At 42.6% G+C, this 15,251-nt stretch overlaps 1 protein-coding gene across 1 annotated transcript in view; it reads right to left on the bottom strand.

The window, feature by feature from the left end:
- The window catches only part of WDR17 (WD repeat domain 17), a 113,381-nt gene extending 98,791 nt beyond the window's left edge, over positions 1-14,590 (bottom strand). Inside the window, exon 1 of the mRNA XM_038755275.1 lies at positions 14,553-14,590. The gene's annotated coding sequence lies outside the window, so the exon portion shown is untranslated. The remainder of the gene's footprint in view (positions 1-14,552) is intronic.
- Positions 14,591-15,251: the final 661 nt, after the last annotated feature.

Raw genomic sequence — 15,251 nt, 5'->3', positions numbered from 1 at the left:
TTCCATTTTATTTAACGTAAATAATACCCTGGAATCCATTCATACTGGCACACGCGAATCTGCTTCCACAAACTTTCAGTTTTTTCCTTTGGAAAACCACATGCGAATTTGAAACACCCACCCCAAATAAACACTGTGGCATCTGAAATTTCAAGTTTGGAAAACGTGCCCGCTCTCCAGACTACACACGGCCCGGACCAGGGCCATTATCCCAAAAGATTTGATTTTTACCTCAGCTGTGAAACCTATCAAGTGAACAGTTCCTCTTTATTCTCAGAATGCTGCAGTGAAAAGAAAGATGGTCGTGACAGAAATGGCAGAGGAACAGCTGTGTAGCATAACAAATCACAGAAAGGCATAACTGAAACATCAAATATATCTTACTCTCTCGTGTCCTTCATACCAATCACCTTGTTCAAACCAGGATGAAATACAAGTGGCCCAAGTAGTGGTATATTGTTTTTGGTTTTTTTCTGGGGGGACGGGTGTTGTGTTTGGTTTTTTTTGTTGGTTTTTTTTTTTAGTTTTAAATCAAGGCAATTGTATGCTTGGCAGATAATAACGCCAGCACCTGAGCATAAGAATAATAAGCTCAAATCAACAAGTCATAGGAAGAGCAGCTTGAGTTCTGCAAAACAATTTCAACATAAGATGCTGAAAACTCTTGAATACTTTCACTTGAAACTAGAATACAGGCCGGGTATCAAACTGAAAGAGGTACCCTCCATTAAAATAAGAGAAAGGTAGTTTCTTTCATATTTCCGGGCACAACATCAAACCTAGAAACTCACCCAACCGTAGAGAAGCAGCGTGGCTCAGTGGAAAGAGCCCGGGCTTGGAAGTCAGAGGCCGTGGGTTCTAATCCCGCCTCCGCCACTTGTCAGCTGTGTGACTTCACTTCTCTGTGCCTCAGTTCCCTCATCTGGAAAATGGGGATTAAGATTGTGAGCCCCATGTGGGACAACCTGACCACCTTGCATCCCCCAGCGCTTAGAACAGTGCTTTGCATATAGTAAGTGCTTAACAAATACCATCATCATCATTATTATTATTATTATTAATGATAATACTGGTACTTGTTAAGTGCTTGCTATGTGTCAGGCACTATTCTAGTTCACCAGGTTGGACAAAGTCCGTGTCCCACATGGGGCTCACACTCTTAATTCCCATTTTTAGATGAGGTAACTGTGGCACAGAGAAGTTAAGTGACTTGCCCAAGGTCACGCTGGAGATATGTGGCATCGACCCCCGGCCCACGTCATCCCCCAGGCCCGGAATGCCCTCCCTCTGCCCATCCGCCAAGCTAGCTCTCTTCCTCCCTTCAAGGCCCTGCTGAGAGCTCACCTCCTCCAGGAGGCCTTCCCACACTGAGCCCCTTCCTTCCTCTCCCCCTCGTCCCCCTCTCCATCCCCCCATCTTACCTCCTTCCCTTCCCCACAGCACCTGTATATGTTTGTACATATTTATTACTCTATTTATTTATTTTACTTGTACATATCTATTCTATTTATTTTATTTTGTTAGTATGTTTGGTTTTGTTCTCTCTCTCCCCCTTTTAGACTGTGAGCCCACTGTTGGGTAGGGACTGCCTCTATATGTTGCCAATTTGTACTTCCCAAGCTCTTAGTACAGTGCTGTGCACATAGTAAGCGCTCAAAAAATACGATTGATGATGATGATGATGTGGCAGAGCCAGGACCCCTGGTCCCTCTGAATTCCAGGCCGGGGCTCTTTCCGCGAAGCCACTGTGCTTCTGAACTGAACCATCCGAAATGATGTTCACTTTCTCTTTGCCTTTGCAGTTTTCCTTGGTGGACTGTGACAGCCCACTGTTGGGTAGGGACTGTCTCTATGTGTTGCCAATTTGTACTTCCCAAGCGCTTAGTACAGTGCTCTGCACATAGTAAGCGCTCAATAAATACGATTGATGATGATGATGATGATATGCACCTGCCCCTGCCACCTCGCCTCTTCAATTTTCCATTGCTTCACACTTGCCTTCTTCCCCTTTCCCAAGTCACACATGGACATTCTCACCAAACTTGACTAGTGCCTGTGGGAGTGCGTCCACTTCGCTCTCTCCTACCTCAGCGTTGCAGGGAGGTTGGTGGGAAACAGAGAGACTAGCACAGCTCTGTTTTCAATCAATCATCAATCAATCAATCGTATTTATTGAGCGCTTACTATGTGCAGAGCACTGTACTAAGCGCTTGGGAAGTACAAATTGGCAACACATAGAGACAGTCCCTACCCAACAGTGGGCTCACAGTCTAAAAGGGGGAGACAGAGAACAGAACCAAACATACCAACAAAATAAAATAAATAGGATAGAAATGTACAAGTAAAATAAATAAATAAATAAATAAATAGAGTAATAAATATGTACAAACATATATACATATATACAGCCCTCCCTCCATTCTCCTTGCTGCATGTGGTATTTCTATTTATCCCCTTTTTATTTATTTTATTTTATTTTTATCTATTTATTTATTTATCCCCTTTTAGACTGTGAGCCCACTGTTGGGTAGGGACCGTCTCTATATGTTGCCAACTTGTGCTTCCCAAGCGCTCAGTACAGTGCTCTGCACACAGTAAGCGCTCAATAAATACGATTGATGATGATGATTGATGATATGATATATATTTATATAATATGCATATTATATGTAATATATAAATATGTATTTATTTATTTCTGTTTATTCTGATGACTTGACATCTGTCCATATGTTTTGTTTTGTTGTCTGTCTCCCCCTTCTAGACTGTGAGCTCGTGTTGGGCAGGGACCATATCTATCTGTTCCCAACTTGTACTTCCCAAGCGCTTAGTACAGTGCTCTGTACACAGTAAGCGCTCAATAAATACGATTGATGATGATGATTGATATGATATATATTTATATAATATGTATATTATATGTAATATATAAATATGTGTTTATTTATTTCTGTTTATTCTGATGACTTGACACCTGTCCATATGTTTTGTTTTGTTGTCTGTCTCCCCCTTCTAGACTGTGAGCTCGTGTTGGGCAGGGACCATATCTATCTGTTCCCAACTTGTACTTCCCAAGCGCTTAGTACAGTGCTCTGCACACAGTAAGCGCTCAATAAATGATTGAATGAATGAATGAATGAAATGAACCATCTGATCAGAACTGAAACTAGGACCATTATCGCAATAGATCTTAGTTTTACATCAGCTTTCATCATCATCATCAATCGTATTTATTGAGCGCTTACTGTGTGCAGAGCACTGTACTAAGCACTTGGGAAGTACAAGTTGGCAACATATAGAGACAGTCCCTACCCAACAGTGGGCTCACAGTCTAAAAGGGGGAGACAGAGAACAAAACCAAACATACTAACAAAATAAAATAAATAGAATAGATATGTACAAGTAAAATAAATAGAGTAATAAATATGTATAAACATATATACAAATATACAGGTGGTATATATGTATGTATACATATATACAGCATTGAAACCTAAGAAAGAAGCAGCGTAGCTCAGTGGAGAGAACCCGGGCTTTGGAGTCAGAGATCATAGGTTCGAATCCCGGCTCCGTCACATGTCTGCTGTGTGACCTTGGGTCACTAAACTTCTCTGAGCCTCAGTTACCTCATCTGTAAAATGGGGATTAAGACTGTGAGCCCCACATGGGACAACCTCATTACCTTGTTTCCCCTCCCCAGTGCTTAAAACAGTGCTTTGCACATAGTAAGCGCTTAACAAATGCCATTATTATTATTATTAGTAGTAGTAGTAGTAGTAGTAGTAGTATTTCCTCTTTATTCTAAGAATCCCGCAGTGACCAGACCGTAAGGTCATTATGGGCAGGAAATGTGTCTGTTTATGATTGTATTGCACTGTCCCAAGTGCTCAGTTCTGTGCCCACCACATAGTAAGCCCTTAATACTATGATGAAATGAATGAAAGAATGAAAAACTATGTTGTGATAATAAATGGCATTGAGAAACGGCCGGGAAAAGATGTGAAGGCCCCTGAGTCTTCTTTGCGAGGTCTCAAGAGAACTGCTTAATTCAGAATGGGGAAGAAGTAGGGGGGAGAAAGAGAGGAAATGAGTACTTTCTTTAAATTGGCTGACCATTACCACCATTTTTTCAGTTGTACTTGTTAAGCGCTCGCTATGTCCCAGACACTGTTGTAATCGCTACAGTAAATACAAAGTAATCAGGGTAATCAAAGTAATCAGGAGCCAAAAAATGAATGACTCATCCCCACCTCACCTCATCAGCCCCTTTACCCCTTAGAATCGATTGCCTCATTCATTCAATCGTATTTATTGAGCACTTACTGTGTGCACAGCACTGTACTAAGCGCCTGGGAAGTACAAGTCGGCAACTTATAGAGACGGTCCCTCCCCAACAACGGGCTCACAGTCTAGAAGGGGGAGACAGACATCAAAACAAAACATGTAGATGGGTGGTTATATCCACATGTACACAATACATAACATTTTTATGGAAAATCAAATGCGCCTTTTCTGTTTATCTTAGAACAGCTGGTAATATAATGATGGCTATATTGTGAGAGAATCGTGTCCTCTTTAATTTGGGGGAGGAAAGCCCTTCTAGCTGATTACACTATATTTTTCTCTGTGCTCCTTACAGTGCTCTGCACCCAGTAAGCGCTCAATAAATACGATTGAATGAATGCTCTTTAGGAATGGTAAATAAAGCAACCACGCAAAACAATGAAAAACATTTCACCATTTTTCTGGACAATCTAAGCAGACAGGTGCAGCTGAGATAAAGACGCTGAGCTTCTCCTGAGAAGGAATGTGTCTGCAGTTATGGTGTACTCTCCCAAGCGCTTAGTACAGTGCTTTGCACAGAGTAAGCGCTCAGTGGATATGACTGAATGAATGAATAAAGTTTATCGCCTTCCACGATATTTACTGCATGCCTATTTTGTTCAGAGAGCTGAGCAAGGAAATGGAAAGGTTGTGGACGGCGAGATAAATTGCGGTTTTACTCTGACTTCACAGACGCTTAGTACAGTGCATTGAAGCCAGTAGGCACTCATTAGATGAGAAGCAGTGTGGCCGAGTGGAAAACGCACCGGCCTGGGAGCCGGAGGACCTGAGTTCTGATCCTGCCTCTACCAGCTGCCTGCTGGGTGACCTTGGACAAGTCACTTCAGTAGGCACTCATTAAATGGGAAGCAGCGTGGCTTAGTGGCAACGCTTAGTACAGTGCTCTGCACACAGTAAGCGCTCAATAAATACAACTGAATGAATGAACAGCACGAGCTTGGGAGGCAGAGGACGTGGGTTCTAATCCCGGCTCCGCCACTTGTCTGGTGTGTGACCTTGGGCAAGCCACTCAACTTCTCTGTGCCTCAGTGACCTCATCTATAAAATGGGAATGAAGGCTATGAGCGCCACGTGGGACAAACTGATTACCTTGTAACTACCCCAGCGCTTAGAACAGTGCTGGGCACATAGTAAGCGCTTAACAAATACCTTAATAATAACTTCAGTTAATAATAATAATAATGGCATTTATTAACAAATACCTTAATAATAACTTCAGTTAATAATAATAATAATAATGGCATTTATTAACAAATACCTTAATAATAACTTCAGTTAATAATAATAATAATGGCATTTATTAAGCGCTTACTATGTGCAAAGCACTGTTCTAAGCTATGGGGAAGATACAAGGTAATCAGGTTGTCCCACATGGGGCTTCAGTTCTCAGGGCCTCAGTTTCCTCATCTGTGAAATGGGGATTCTCTACCTTTTCTCCCTCCCACTCAGACTGTGAGCCCTGTGTAGGTCAGGGCTTTGTCTGACCTGATTTTCTTGTATCGACCAAGTGCTTGACACTTGGTGAATGCTTAACAAAAATAATTATAATAATACTAACAGTAATAATGGTAACAATAACCGTAAATACCACTGCCCTTAATCCATGTCTTTGAAAAAGCTTGCAGTCCAAAGGGGGAGGTGGACAGAGAATAGACTGCATACACACAATTAGAAAATATCGGAAATTTTTTGAACAACAACCTTGGAAGAAAAATGAAAGTATATACAAAAATACATTCATGCAGTGTAATAAAACCACTGAGACACACTCATTTTTATGAGATCGCTGTGGATAAAGAAGCTTTTTTCTCATAAAACCCATGACTGTAAAATGGGGATTAAGACTGGGATCAGAGACAACCTGATCTCCTGGTAACCTCCCCAACGCTTAGAACAGTGCTTTGCACATAGTAAGCGCTTAATAAATGCCGTTATTATTATTATTATCACCGCTTTCACATACTGTTGGACCAAAGAGTTTCAAAACGGCTGCCAGGAGACATCTGTTTGCAGATGTAAGTCGTGGCATTTTAGAAAGAATATTCAGGTGACGCCCGAAAACCCAAAAGGTTTCAAACCACTGCCCCAGGTTAACTGCAGAATTCTCGGTTCCCTTAAAAATAATATTTTGGAAAAGAAAAAAGAAGTAGTAAGAGGGATGTGGACAGTCATCAAACTACCAAACCTATTAGGCCCCTCCAAATGGCTAACAGGGATTGGGAAAAGACCTAAGAGGACGGCAAAATCATAGATGCCATTTTGGAAAATTACTAACCAACTCTCTATTTGCCCAGAGGAAGAAATAAGCTCGATGTGGGCAGGGAATGGGTGTATTATACTGTACTCTCCCATGCACTTAGTACAGTGCTTTGCACACAGTAAGCGCTCAATAAATGTGATTCATTCAATCGCATTTATTGAGCGCTTACTGTGTGCAGGGCATTCATTCATTCAATCGTATTTATAGAGCGCTTACTGTGAGCAGAGCACTGTACTAAGCGCTTGGGAAGTACAAGTTGGCAACATATAGAGACAGTCCCTACCCAACAGCGGGAGGGCACTGAGCGAATAATATCGACTGGGTGAAGAAGGCAGACCCCGTTTGTCTTTCTACCTTCAGGATGGTCAGATGGAGGTGATGAGAGGGCGATAATAATAATAATAATAATAATAATAATAATAATAATGGTATTTCTTAAGCGCTTACTATGTGCAAAACACGGTTCTAAGCGCTGGGGGAATACAAGGTGATCAATACAACTGAATGAGCGACCCCATCTGCATCTCCACTAGAATAGTTCACTAGAATCAATCAATCATTCAATCGTATTTATAGAGCGCTTACTGTGAGCAGAGCACTGTACTAAGCGCTTGGGAAGTACAAATTGGCAATACATAGAGACAGTCCCTACCCAACAGTGGGCTCACAGTCTAAAAGGGGGAGACAGAGAACAAAACCAAACATACCAACAAAATAAAATAAATAGGATAGAAATGTACAAGCAAAATAAATAAATAAATAAAGAGTAATAAATATGTACAGAACACAACTAGAACACAAACTCCTTGTAGGCAGGTACCGTCCTACCAACTCTGTATACACTGTATGCTCCCAAAGGCTTATTTGCACACAGTAAGCACTCAATAAATACCTTTGGTTGAACTTGCAGATGGTCCTCGTCATTATCATCATCACCTTACAGCCTAAAGGGTCAACCGTACCACTTAAAAACCACTGCATCTTCACTTCCACTTTTTCTTCTTCCTCCTCTCTGGAAATTCTTTTCGAAACTGCCTTCCCCTCTCCATCGTAAGCTCCTGGAGGGCAGAGATCTGTATATATGTATACCTATACACCTGTATATAATGTATATATGTTTGTATGTATTTCTTACTCTATTTATTTATTCATTTTATTTGTACATATTTATTCTATTCGTTTTATTTTGTTAATATGTTTTGTTTTGTTCTCTGTCTCCCCCTCCTACGCTGTGAGCCCACTGTTGGGTAGGGACCGTCCCTATATGTTGCCAACTTGTACTTCCCAAGCGCTTAGTACAGTGCTCTGCACACAGTAAGTGCTCAATAAATACGATTGAATGAATGAATGAATGAATGAATGAATGAATGAAAGAGATCACGTGTACCAACTCTGCTGTTCTCTCCCAAGGGCTTAATGCAGCACCCCGGCTACGGTAGACGGCGGCGCTCAATAAAGAGTCTTTGATGACAGTGACAAGTCATCAAGGCAGTCTAGAGAAAGCAGTTTTATTTAAGCATTTCAAAATGCTCAGAGAGGTCAGGTCAACACCAACACACACTCCAAAACTCACTAGCCACCAATCGATCGTATTTTTTGAGTGCTTATTATGTGCCAGGCACTGCACTAAGCACTTTTTTATGGTACTTGTTAAGCGCTGGCTCAGTGGAAAGAACCCGGGCTTGAGAGTCAGAAGTCTTAGGTTCTAATCCCGGCTCCACCGCTTGCCTGCTGTGTGACTCTGGGCAAGTCACTTAACTTCTCTGTGCCTCAGTTACCTTATCTGTAAAATGGGGAATACGACTGTGAGCCCCACATGGGACAACCTGATCACCCTGTATCCTCCACAGTGCTTAGAACAGTACTTTGCACACAGCAAGCGCTTAACAAATACCATTATTATTATTACTACTATTATGTTTGTATGTATTTATTACTCTATTTCATTTGTACATATTTATTCTATTTATTTTAGTTTGTTAATATGTTTTGTTGTCTGTCTCCCCCTTCTAGACTGTGAGCCCGCTGTTGGGTAGGGACCGTCTCTATATGTTGCCAACTTGTACTTCCCAAGCGCCTAGTACAGTGCTCCGCACACAGTAAGCGCTCAATCAATACGACTGAGTGAATGAATGTGTCAGGCACTGTTCTAGGCTCTAGAGAAGATGCCTGCTAATTAGTTTGGACCCATTTCATTCCCACATGGGGCTCACAGTCTTAATCCCCATTTTACAGCTGGGGGAACTCGGGCACAGACAAGTTAACTGACTTGCCCAAGGTCACACAGTAGATAAGTGGTGGAGCCAGAATCGGAACCCAGGTCCTTCGGACTCCCAAACCTGTGCTCTACCACGCGTTCCCTGCCCACAGTCTAACACGCTATAGATATTTGGGAACTCCTCTACTTGAGGGTGTAACTTTCAGTCTTTGCAAGCACTACAGAGTCTTAGTGAACATCCGATTTTCCCCATTTATAACAGCACGTCCCCTGGACTCAAAAAATAATGACCCAAAGCTCTCTGTCTTCTGAATATTAATTTCTAGATAAGACGTCGACCCATGGGCTCCGAAGAACTTCCATCGCCGCCGCCGATTTACGTCACACTGTACTTCGCAAATGTGAAATTCCTAATTTGCACCTTGACATACAAAACTAAGCAGAGCCAAATCTCATCGGACGGAAGGCTCGGGATTGGATGTGAGGGCTTTGAGAGAAAAATCCTGCTGACGGGTATTTGAGGGGAGAGGCAAATGCCATCTTTAAAAGAACTGCGAGTTCTGTCTTCCTCGTTGGTAAATCCACATTCATTCCCACTGAAACCTTCCTTGGATCACTGCGGGATCGGAATATGTTACTGAAAACCAGACGGGGCGTCCCCGGAGCCAACGAACGGCCTCATTCTCACTCACTGACTGGCCTTGGATAACTAAGTCATTTATTCCCACGGGCTTAAACTCCCACGTCTAGGCAGATGATTCCCCAATCCACCTCTCCAGCGGTGACCTCTCTCCTTTTCTGTCATCTAGCATTTCCTCCTGCTTGGAGGAGAGCTCCGACTGAATGCACCGCCGACACCTCAAACGGAACGTATCCCAAGCGTAACTCCTCAGCTTTCCACCCAAACCTTGTCCTTCTATTTATATTATTTTGTTTTCTATTTATTTTATTTTGTTTTCTATTTATTTTATTTTGTTTTCTATTTATTTTATTTTGTTTTATATTTATTTTATTTTGCTTTCTATTTATTTTATTTTGTTTTCTATTTTATTTTGTTTCCTATTTATTTTATTTTGTTAGTATGTTTGGTTTTGTTCTCTGTCTCCCCCTTTTAGACTGTGAGCCCACTGTTGGGTAGGGACCGTCTCTCTATGTTGCCGACTTGTACTTCCCAAGCGCTTAGTACAGTGTTCCGCACACAGTAAGCGCTCAATAAATACGATTGATTGATTGATTGTCCTCTCCGAGATTTCCCCAACACTGTAGACAACACCACCATCATCTGTGTCTCGCGAACCCCTAGCCACACATTCAATGTCATCAAATCCTGTCAGTTCTACCTTCGCATCTCTAGAATCCACCCCTCGTTCTCCAGTCAAACCGCTATACTCTGATCCATTTACTCAATCGTATTTATTGAGCGCTTACTGTGTGCAGAGCACTGTACTAAGCGCTTGGGAAGTACAAGTTGGCAACATATAGAGACGGTCCCTACCCAACAGAGGGCTCACAGTCTAGAACATTTATCATATCCTGCCTCAATTATTCCGTCAGCCTCCTTGCTGACTTTTCCACCTCCAGTCATCACTTCACTTGGCTGCCCAGATCACTTTTCTAAAAAAATCTTGAGTCGTCACCTCCCCATTCATAAGCCTCCAGTGTGAGCTCGCTGTGGGCAGGGAATGTGTCTGTCTGTTGGTGTATCAGACTCTCCCAAGCGCTTAGTACAGTGCTTTGCACGCGGTAAACACTTAATAAATACGATGGAATTAACAAATGGTTTCCCAGCTCCCTCCGCATCAAGCAGAAACTCCTTTCTATGGGTAGAGAAGCAGCGTGGCTCAGTGGAAAGAGGCCGGGCTTTGGAGTCAGAGGTCATGGGTGCAGGTCCCGGCTCCCCAAATTGTCAGCTGTGTGACTTTGGGCAAGTCACTTCACTTCTCTGTGCTTCAGTTACCTCATCTGTAAAATGGGGATTAATCAATCAATCAATCAATCAATCGTATTTATTGAGCGCTTACTATGTGCAGAGCACTGTACTAAGCGCTTGGGAAGTACAAATTGGCAACACATAGAGACAGTCCCTACCCAACAGTGGGCTCACAGTCTGAAAGGGGGAGACAGAGAACAGAACCAAACATACCAACAAAATAAAATAAATAGGATAGAAATGTACAAGTAAAATAAATAAATAAATAAATAAATAAATAGAGTAATAAATATGTACAACCATATATACATATATACAGGTGCTGTGGGGAAGGGAAGGAGGTAAGATGGGGGGATGGAGAGGGGGACGAGGGGGTGAGGAGTTTCTGCCTGATTAAGACTGTGAGCGCCCTGTGGGACAACCCGATCACCTTGTAACCTCTCCAGCTCTTAGAACAGTGCTTCGCACATAGGAAGTGCTTAATAAATGCCATCATTACTATTATTATTATTTTAGGGCTCTCAATCACCTTGCCCTCTCCTACGGAAGCTTGCCCATCTACGACAACCCGGCCCTCAAATTTTGCTCCCCTCCTCACCGTACCTTGATCTCGTCTGTCTCGCCGCCAAGCCTTTAGCTCGGGCCTGGGATTTGTAGGTCTCTCTCCAGTCTCACTTCTCCTCCTGCCTTCAACACATCTCTAGCTGGATGTCCTCCCATCACCTCTAACTTAACACGTCCGAAACCGAGCTCCTTATCTTCCCAACCAAACCCCGTCCTCCCGGTGACTTTCCCATCATCATCACCATCAACCGTATTTATTGAGCGCTTACTATGTGCAGAGCACTGTACTAAGCGCTTGGGAAGTACAAATTGGCAACTTATAGAGACAGTCCCTACCCAACAGTGGGCTCACAGTCTAAAAGACTGGAAAGTCCCATCACTGTGGACGGCGCCGCCCCCCTTCCTGCCTCACAAGCCCCAAACCTTGGGGACGTTATCCTCGACTCTCCTCTCTCATTCATTCATTCACTCAATCGTATTTATTGAGCATTTATTGAGTTTTTTAAAAGCTCACACTTTTAGACTGTGAGCCCACTGTTGGGTAGGGACTGTCTCTATACGTTGCCAATTTGTACTTCCCAAGCGCTTAGTACAGTGCTCTGCACATAGTAAGCGCTCAATAAATACGATTGATGATGATGATGATTGAGCGCTTACTGTGTGCAGAGCACTGTACTAAGCGCTTGGGAAGTACAAGTTGGCAACCCACACATTTGGTACATATTCACTCTTGTACATATTTACTATTCCATTATTATTTAGTATTTACACATTTACTATTCTATTTATTTTATTAATATGTTTTGTCTTGTTGTCTGTTTCCCCCTTCTAGACTGTGAGCCCGCTGTTGGGTAGGGACCGTCTCTCTATGTTGCCGACTTGTACTTCCCAAGCGCTTAGTGCAGTGCTCTGCACACAGTAAGCGCTCAATAAATACGATTGAATGAATGAATAGACATTCAATCCATCACTAAATCATCATCATCATCAATCGTATTTATTGAGCGCTTACTGTGTGCAGAGCACTGTACTAAGCGCTTGGGAAGTGCAAGTTGGCAACCTATCGAGACGGTCTCTGCCCAACAGTGGGCTCACAGTCTAAAAGGGGGAGACAGGGAACAAAACCAAACATACTAACAAAATAAAATAAATAGAATAGATGTGTGCAAGTAAAATAAATAAATAAATAAATAAGTGGAGTAATAAATATGTACAAACAAATCCTGTCTGTCCCATCTTCACCACATCGCTAAAATCCGCCCTGTCTTCTCCGTCCAAACTGCTACCACGTTAATACAATCACTCATCCTCTCCCGCCCGGATTCCTGCATCGGCCTCGTCGCTGACCTCCCTGCCTCCTGTCTCTCCCCACTCCAGTCTATACTATATAGAGAAGCGGCGTGGCTCAGTGGAAAGAACCCGGGCTTTGGGGTCAGAGGTCATGGGTTCGAATCCCGGCTCCCCCACACGTCTGCTGTGTGACCTTGGTCAAGTCACTTCTCTGAGCCTCGGTTCCCTCATCTGGAAAACGGGGATGAAGACTGTGAGCCCCTCGTGGGACAACCTGATCACCTTGTATTCCCCCCTCCATCATCATCATCATCATCATCAATCGTATTTATTGAGCACTTACTATGTGCAGAGCACTGTACTAAGCGCTTGGGAAGTACAAATTGGCAACATCTAGAGACGGTCCCTACCCAACAGTGGGCTCACAGTCTAAAAGGGGGGAGACAGAGAACAAAACCAAACATACTAACAAAATAAAATAAATAGAATAGATATGTACAAGTAAAACAATTAAATAGAGTAATAAATATGTACAAACATATATACATATATACAGGTGCTTAGAACAGTGCTCTGCACATAGTAAGCACTTAACAAATGCCATTATTATTATCATTATTATTATCATTATTATTATTATTATTATTATTATTATTTCTTCACTCTGCTGCCTGGATCCTTTTTCTACAAAAACGTTCAGGACATATCACCCCGCTCCTCAAAAAACTCCAGGGGTTGCCCATCCACCTCCGTATCGAACAAAAACTCCTCATCGTCGGCTTGAAAGCGGTCCACCACCTCGCCCTCTCCTACCTAATAATAATAATAATAATAATAATGGCATTTATTAAGCGCTTACTACGTGCAAAGCCCTGTTCTACCTCACCTCGTTTCTGGCCTTCTGCAACCCAACCTTCCCACTTTGCTCCTCTAGTGCTAACCTCCTCACCGGGCCTCCATCTCAACTGTCTGGCCGCCAACCCCTCGCCCATCATCATCATCATCAATCGTATTTATTGAGCTCTTACTATGTGCAGAGCACTGTACTAAGCGCTGGGGAAGTACAAATTGGCAACATATAGAGACAGTCCCTACCCAATAGTGGGCTCACAGTCTAAAAGGGGGAGACAGAGAACAAAACCAAACATACTAACAAAATAAAATAAATAGAATAGATATGTACAAGTAAAATAGAGTAATAAATATGTACAAACATATATACATATATACAGGTGCTTAGAACAGTGCTCTGCACATAGTAAGAGCTTAACAAATGCTATTATTATTATTATTATTATTATTATTATTATTATTATTATTACTTCACTCTGCTGCCTGGATCCTTTTTCTACAAAAACGTTCAGGACATGTCACCCCGCTCCTCAAAAAACTCCAGGGGTTGCCCATCCACCTCCGTATCGAACAAAAGCTCCTCATCGTCGGCTTGAAAGCGGTCCACCACCTCGCCCTCTCCTACCTAATAATAATAATAATAATGATGGCATTTATTAAGCGCTTACTACGTGCAAAGCCCTGTTCTACCTCACCTCTTTTCTGGCCTTCTGCAACCCAACCTTCGCCCTTTGCTCCTCTATGCTAACCTCCTCACCGGGCCTCCATCTCAACTGTCTGGCCGCCAACCCCTCGCCCACATCCTGCCTCCGGCCTGGAATGCCTGCACTCAGTAAGCGCTCAATAAATACGATTGATTGATTGATTGATTGAATGCCCTCCCTCCTCAAATCTCACAGATTATTCCTCTCCCCTCCTTCAAAGCCTTCCTGAAGGCCCACCTCCTCCAAGAGGCCTTCTCAGACTAAGCCCCACTTTTCCTCATCTCCCGCTCCCTTCCGCGTCGCCCTCGAAACTGTGAGTTCCTTGTGGGCAGGGATATGGTTTATCCACTCTACCGTCCCGTCTCTCCCAGTACGGTGCACAGTAAATACCGTGGATGGACCGGTTGCCGTCTGCACTTCCTGAGGGTTGGGAAACTGTTTCAGTAACACACCTGACAGAGATGGAGAAAGAAAGGAGAATTTAAACGTGTAACCCTTCTCTTTCTTGCAGTGACTCTGGGGAGCCAATCAACACTTCTGAGAGCCCCCGACATAAACCATTCTAGGCACCTGGGGAATCACACACACACAAAAAAAAAATAGATAAAGACACAAGCCCTACTCTCACGGGGATTAAAACACCACTCTAGGAACTTGGGGATTACACACACACAAAAAAAAAAACTAAACACACAAGCCCTACTCTCATGGGGATTACACCAAAATGGGATATGGGGACCATTTTGTCCTCTGATTCCAACTGGAAAATAACAAAAGCCAGTTCATGAATGTTTTATTGATCCTAAATTCATTCATTCGTTCAATCGTATTTATTGGGCGCTTACTGTGTGCAGATCACTGTACTAAGCGCTGGGGAAGTACAAGTTGGCAACATATAGGGACGGTCCCTACCCAACAGCGGGCTCACAGTCTAGAAGGGGGAGACAGAGAACAAAACAAAACATATGAACAAAATAAAGTAAATAGAATATGTACAAGTAAAATAAATAAATAAATAAATAAATAAATACATAAATAAATAAATAAATAAATAGAGTAATAATGACTCAAACACATATATATATGAAA

Source organism: Tachyglossus aculeatus, chromosome 12 (assembly GCF_015852505.1).
Source record: "Tachyglossus aculeatus isolate mTacAcu1 chromosome 12, mTacAcu1.pri, whole genome shotgun sequence".
NCBI lineage: Eukaryota > Metazoa > Chordata > Mammalia > Monotremata > Tachyglossidae > Tachyglossus > Tachyglossus aculeatus.
This window is presented reverse-complemented; position numbering and strand designations above follow the sequence as displayed.